Source organism: Brassica oleracea, chromosome C1, assembly GCF_000695525.1.
Source record: "Brassica oleracea var. oleracea cultivar TO1000 chromosome C1, BOL, whole genome shotgun sequence".
Classification (NCBI taxonomy): Eukaryota; Viridiplantae; Streptophyta; class Magnoliopsida; order Brassicales; family Brassicaceae; genus Brassica; species Brassica oleracea.
The window spans coordinates 38,306,254-38,313,380 of NC_027748.1; the positions used below are offsets into that span (position 1 = coordinate 38,306,254).

At 39.2% G+C, this 7,127-nt stretch overlaps 2 pseudogenes; both read left to right on the plus strand.

Annotated features, from left to right (window-relative positions):
• The window catches only part of LOC106339533, a 4,015-nt pseudogene extending 2,160 nt beyond the window's left edge, over window positions 1-1,855 (plus strand).
• Window positions 1,856-2,139: 284 nt separating this feature from the next.
• The window catches only part of LOC106339542, a 5,730-nt pseudogene continuing 742 nt past the window's right edge, over window positions 2,140-7,127 (plus strand).

Genomic DNA, 7,127 nt, shown 5'->3' on the forward strand with positions numbered 1-7,127 from the left:
CTCCTTAGAATAAAAATCTAGATATTCTCATAGAATTATCTAGATAATTATAATAAAAAAAATCTTAGATATTATGGTAGAATTCTCTAGATTTATGATTAAAATATGTAAGATATTTTGTATTTTGGAGGCTATAAATACCTCCACTCCCCTTTCATTTTGTATCACCAAGAAATAAACAAAGCTTGTAACAAGTAATAAAAATCTTCTTCTAAGTTATAAAATCTTTCTTCTTCACAAAATTTCTTTCTCTTCAAACACTTTAAACACTTTCTCCATCTTTATAAAACTTTTCATTCCAACACTGCACAGGCCGGCTATAACAAGGTTTGCTACTTCTTGCGTAACCATGACTCAGTATCTCAAACAGCAGAAGCCTTTAAGGGATATGGTCAATTCTGCTGAATGGAGTGAGTCTAAATGGCCCAAAGAAGCTGGAGCGAGAAAAGTTAGACAGTATCTTATGCAAACGAGTTTTTGGAAGAATATTTGACGTGTTCTGAAGCTTATGACTCCTCTTGTCAAAGTACTTAGGATGGTTGATGGAGAGAAAAAACCAGCTATGGGATACATTTATGCAGCCATGGACAGGGCAAAAGAGACAATCGAAAGGGATTTCAACTGGAATTAAGAGAAGTACGAAGAAGCCTTTGAGATCATTGACAAAAGGTGGCAGTGTCAGCTTCACCATCCTTTGCATGCTGCTGGGTATTTCCTAAACCCTTCAATCCATTACAAATATCACGATTATGTACGTTGCGCCGAAGTGGAATGGGGCTTTTACAATTGCATTACTAGGTTGGTTTTTTAAATTGTGTTTTTGTTTTGTATTAATAGGTTGGTACACCATTTTCAGATGATAGTTTTGTTTGTGTTTCATTAATAGGTTGGTTCCAAATACAGAGACTCAAGACAAGATAATGACAGAGTTGGATGCTTTCAAGGACGCTACTGGTATCTCCGGCCACGACATGGCCATTAGGCAAAGAGATATCAAAGCACCAGGTAACACAAATTTGAATTACTTTTAGATAATTGATCTAAATAAATACTAACAAGATTTTTATTTTAAAGCTGAATGGTGGTCTTGTTATGGATCTTCTGCTCCAAATCTGAGAAGCTTTGCTGTTAAGATCCTTAGTCTGACTTGTAGTGCTACTGGTTGTGAAAGAAATTGGAGTGTTTTCCAACTTGTAAGTCTTTTTAATCACCTTTATTGTATATTTTTAGGTGATTTTTTTTAACTTATCAGTTTTAAACTTGATTTGTAACAGCTTCATACGAAGAAGAGAAATCGCCTAGCACAACATCGGCTGAACAACATGATTTTTGTGAAGTACAACAGAGCTCTAAAACGCAGAAGATTGAGAAGTGTGTGTGCCACCAGAGATCCTATTCTTTTGGATGAAATTGATGACAGCAATGAGTGGTTGTTTAGAAGAATGGATGGAGATTCATCTGATAATGATGATTTGGTGTGGGAAGATGATGATTTGCCATGGAATGTTGTGAGCCAAGCTATGGGTGTTGAAGAACCCAGCTATTCTACTAGAGGAGTTGGAGCAAAAGGTGCAAGTTCATCTAAAACAGATAAAGGGAAAGGTATTGCTAGCTCAAACCAGAAACAATCATTTGCGCCTGCTATGAGATTGGTTGATGAAGAAGATGAGTTGGAAGAAGATTTAGATGAAGATGACTTTGGGTATGAGGATGTTGAGTACGATGATGAAGATGACAATAATGGTGTTTCTGAAGATGAATTTTAGGTATTGGTTTTGAGTTATTTATTATGATATTATCTTTTGGTTTCTACATTTGAGACTTTGTTTTTGGGTTTTCTTTTTGAATAATTTTGTTTTGGTTTAACTATAATAAAGCTTGCAACTTATTTAAATTTAGTGTATCAATAATTGCATAAGTGTTTTCTATGTTTCTTCTCCAATACAAAACAAAAAAAGGCGTAACTAAAATGTTCTTCAAGACGAGCGCCATACTGCGCCATGGAGCGAGGTGCAAGGCTCGGCACGTCTCGCCTTGGTTCGTCATGCGCCATTTTAAACACAGGTTGGCTCTGGCTCTCATTTCCCTGCTATTATCAAAAGCCTAACCCAGTTTTTTCCTAAGGAGCCCATGCGTACAATGAATGCAAGTGAGTCTGTGGCGAGGGGATGCGCTTTACAGTGTGCTATGCTCACGGCTATACTCAGTTCCAAATCCAAACCTCCAAAACTGGTGGTTTGTGATATTTTACCTTTCTCAATTTCGCTGGCATGGATAGGAGCTTCTGGGAATCAGGAGAGCACCACCCTTTTCCCCAAAGGAACCCCTATCCCTAGTGTCGAAACGCTTACTTTTTATCCTTCTGAACCAACCTCTGTCGATGTTCAGTACACACATCTGACCGACGAGTTTCAAGCACCTCTAAAAATCAGCAGATATTCGATTGATCCCCCCCAGCGTGAAGTGAAAGTGAGATTGACCCTCAACGGAATCGTCGTTGTTGAATTGGCAACTGTAAGTTTTTTGTTGTTATATTATAACTTCTATAATCATCTTAATGATATGGTTACAAACTTGTAGTTTTTCTGATGATGCTTGCTCTATTCATTCGGTTGTGAACTTGAATCCATTAATTTATTTTATTAATGGTATGTGCAGGTTGAGGAACCAAAGACGGTGAAGGAAACAAATGAATCTCTACCAGAATTTGTATATGGTGCCTTGATAGAAGAGAAAGCTAAAAAGGCTACGGTGAAAGAACTTTCAGTGGTTAGTTTCTCCATTGATGCTTGCTCTATTCATTCGCTTGTGAACTTGAATCCGTTAATCGTATGTGTGCAGGTTGAGGATCCAAAGACGGTGAAGGAAACAAATGTATCTCTACCAGAATTTGTCTACGGTGCTTTGAAGGAAGATGAATTTAAAAACGCTGTGGTGAAAGAACTTTCAATGACTTTGCAAGACAGTAACAATGAAAAGGCCAAGCACATGAAGACTGCTATTGAAACCTATGTTAATAATATGCAAAATAAAGTTAGAATCTTTTTCGTTCGCTCCTTCTTACTTTGAGATAGTATGCAGGTATTAATGTATGTGCGTTTTGTTTTCAGCTACGTGGTGTATATGCTGAATATATGATTGAGTCAGAGAGGGAAGCATTTCTGGCCAACCTGCAGAACGTAAAGGATTGGTTGTCTAAAGATGGGCAAGATGTGCCTAGAGAGGTCTATGTTAAAAAGCTGCAGGAGCTCCAGAAGGTTGGTGGCCGGGTTGAAAAGCTTTACAATGAGTGGGTTGGAACAGCGCCGCTCATAGATAAACTTCAGCACTGGGTCAACAAGTACAGAGTGGATGCTCTCTCATACAAGTTTCGCCATATCGGAGAAGATATGAAGAAAAAGGTAATAATAATTAGCCATTCTTAAGATTTCTCGTGATTTTATTTTTTGGGCGTGACAACGATTTCTTTCTTGTATAATCAAAAGTCTTGGACGAGTGTACGAGAATAAACGCTTGGCTTCGTGACAAGGAGCAGCAGCAGAAGACAATGCTTTTCAAGCATGAACTACCACCTCTCCTATCAGATGATATAAAACGTAGGAATGCAGAATTGAACATGTAAGGAATGAACACATTTTTTTATGGTAACTAAATGAACACAGTTTTTATTGAATGAACACACTTTTTATGCAGGTATTGCAACCGGATATTTGATAAACCAGTGCTTCTACTTAATCACCCGAAAGCAAAAACTAGGGATGCAGAATTTCCGGTATTTTTAGATATAGAAAATGCTTCATTACCTGCTGGCTACAATCCTGAACAGGTCTGGATGATGATAGATCGATCTTTACAAAAGCTTGGAATTTATCAAAATTTTGTACTCTATATGGTTGTTGGGCAACGATGTCGGCTAAGGCATGACGTCGATGATTACTTTAGCATCAATCCTCACGGGCATCGCATTATATATCTTCCACTTTGTTCAGATTCTGAAGAAAAAGTACCAAAGCAACTGGTGGACAATTTTATTAAGGACGAACTCAACTTTTTGGCACTTACTACTCCCTTTACGGTCTTCTTAATCACGGGTGATGGTGATTACTTGGGAGCTTTAGGTTTGTTACAATTAGCTGGTTTCCGCTGTTTACTGGCTACAATGAAGAATTCTACTGCCGAGAAGCTGCTGGATAGGTTTGTGATATGTAATTGGGTTAAGCTGCTCAACGGTGAAGCAGATTGGTTTGATCATGGCAGAGCTTTTGATGAATACTATAGACGGATGGGAAGCTATGCTGGTGCACGTACGTTTGCTGAGAGTGCTAAAAAAGCAGCAGATGATGTTGTAGGGGGGGGGAAGAGAGTGTGGATTGGGACATACTTCTTAAAGAAGTTACACCTTGTTTTGACCGAACTAACTTTCAGAACATGCTTCTTGATGAAACTTGTCCGCCTAGTCAATGGTCTCTGGCATTTGAGCTAGGCGCGAAACGTTTTAAGGAATATGTTGAAGGGGGCGGACCAATCGACTTTAAGATCTTCTGGGAAGATTTTTGGAAATGCTTTGTTAAGCCACCATGTCTGATTGAGCACAAGCAGGTGGTTGATGTTAAGAATGAACAAGAAATATTACCTACAATTCCCGATGATCAGCTTAAGAGAGTTGCTCACTCTTTGGAGTCGCTAGGAAAGCTTAAACAAGCTTTGGAAATTGCAACAGATCCTAAATATAGATTTGCGCTGGTGTGTGATTTAATGTGATGACTAAGTTCGTTTTTGCTCAATTGCTTCATTTTTTCTGAACATGCTTATTCGTTTGTTTTGTTTTGTTTGTGTCTAGGATCAAAAGCTGATGGGAACTGCTGTGAAAGCTCCTGAAGAAAAGCAAGCCACGAATCTAGTAATTCTTTTTTGGCAATCAAATGGCTGCTGTAGTTTCAGTCTAGAACAAAACTACCTAGGCTAGTAACAGTTCTGCTGTAGTTTCAGTGTAGAACAAAACTACCTAGGCTAGTAACAGTTCTGCAGTATACTAGGCTACTGGCAGACATACCTTATCAGTGTGTTTCGTAGGGTTTGCTAACTTTACAAACTACAACGCTTGTAACCTGGACAATGTACATTCATAGAGTTTGAACCAACCATTGGTTTCAGGGTTACAGTGCGGGCCTTCTCAATCTGGGCAACACGTGTTACATGAACTCCACTGTGCAGTGCTTAAAGTCTGTTCCAGAGTTAAACTCTGCATTATCCAAGTCAGTTTATCTCTTATCCTTCTGTCTTTTATTCAATAAAACTTTCTCATAAAAACAATTCCCTCTTAAAACAGTTACTCACTTGATGGGCCAAGTAATCATGTGGACGAGAATTCTCACTTGCTCACAGTTGCCACACGTGAGCTATTTCGCGCGCTTAATAGAGGTGGCGAAGCTGTTTCCCCTGACAAATTCTGGAATGTTAGTTTGCTGGTTGTCCATATTTCATCATAAGATTTGGAAGTTTCCACTTCTTGGCTCATATCATCATTGGTCTTGATGCAGGCATTAAGAAACAAATTTGCTGTGTTTGGCGATGTGCTGAATGGAAATTACATGCCTCAGGTTTGTTTATTATTGCAAATCCAGTTGCATTATTTAAGCAATTGTCTGACAGGATGCTGAAGAATGTTGGACGAATCTTTTAAACACTCTTTCTCAGTCCCTAAAACCCCCCATCTTCCAGCGAAGATTCTGACCCTGTGAAAGCTCTCTTTGGTGTCAATCTTTGGAGCAGGTATCCCTTCAAATGATCACATCTCAGTGTCATATATTACTTATATTATTTGTGTAGATCATCCATATAACTGGTCTTGGGCCTCTGTAAACAATGCAAAGATGTTAGTTCCTGAGTTTCTTTCTTCATCTTGCTTAACATATTGAGTTGTTATAACTGGTTCTGTTCTGTAGAGTGCATTGTCCAGAATCTGGTGAAGAAGAGATCACAACGACCGAATCTGTACTATTTCTATCATGTTTTATATCAAACGAGGTAAACCACTTGCAGGAAGGATTAGAACATCCATATGGAGACTTTCTGATTTGTTTGTCTGCAACATATTATATAAATAGTAGGACAACGTGGGCTTAATGTGCTTTCATAAAACCTTCGATATAATGACTAACCTCATGTCTTACTGTAGGGACTGAAAGATAAACTTGAAAAAAGGTCTAAGGCTCTGGGCCGTAATGCGGATTTCCACATCGAGTCCCTTATAGATTCTTTGCCATTCTTTTTGTTTGTGACCTTGATTGTACATCTCAGTACTATGTGATCCTCTTGTGGCATGTTCCAGAGAACCCTAACTTAATAATTAAGTGATTTCTAATCTCTTATTCATGATCTTGAAGGTACTTGACCGTTCGGTTTATGCGTTTCATCTGGGAAAAGGAGACTAGCCAGAACGCAAAGATTCTCAAGGTACTACGTTTGCTTTCTGTTTTTAAATCTTGACCAGAAATATTCAGATGGTCAAAACACCAACTTGTTTGACCTTTTGCAGAAAGTGGATTATCCGCTGGAGTTGGATATCTATGAACTTTGTTCCGAGGAACTCCGTAAGAAACTGGAAGCTCCACGCCAGGTTTGCATTGTCTCTTGTGCTGAGCTCAAATTACATGAGCTGGTGTAACCGAGTTAACTGACAGCTGTGTCGTTTTTAGAAACTGAGAGATGAGAAAGATAAAAGGCTTGGCACTAGCTCAATGGACAGCGATGTGAAAATGACCGATGCAGAGGTACACCATCTCTATCATTTGGTACATACAAATCATATGTGAAGTACACAATCTTTTAGAAAAGATTTTTGCTTTGTATTTGTTTGCAGGAACCATCAAAGGAGAGTGGGAAATCATCCACCGCTGCCCAAACGGGAATCTATGACCTGGTCAGTGTGCTTAGAGCTGGAAATTTTAATCATTGTCCGCGGGTCTCGCCCCGTTTGACCCGCTGCGGGGCGGGTGCTGGTCGAACCATTTGAAATTTTTAAATCGCGGGTGCGGGTGCGGGTCGAGATTATTTTGAGCGGGGCGGGTGCGGGTCAGCCGAATTTGAATCGCGGGTACCCGCCAACCCGCAAATTAAAAAAAAAA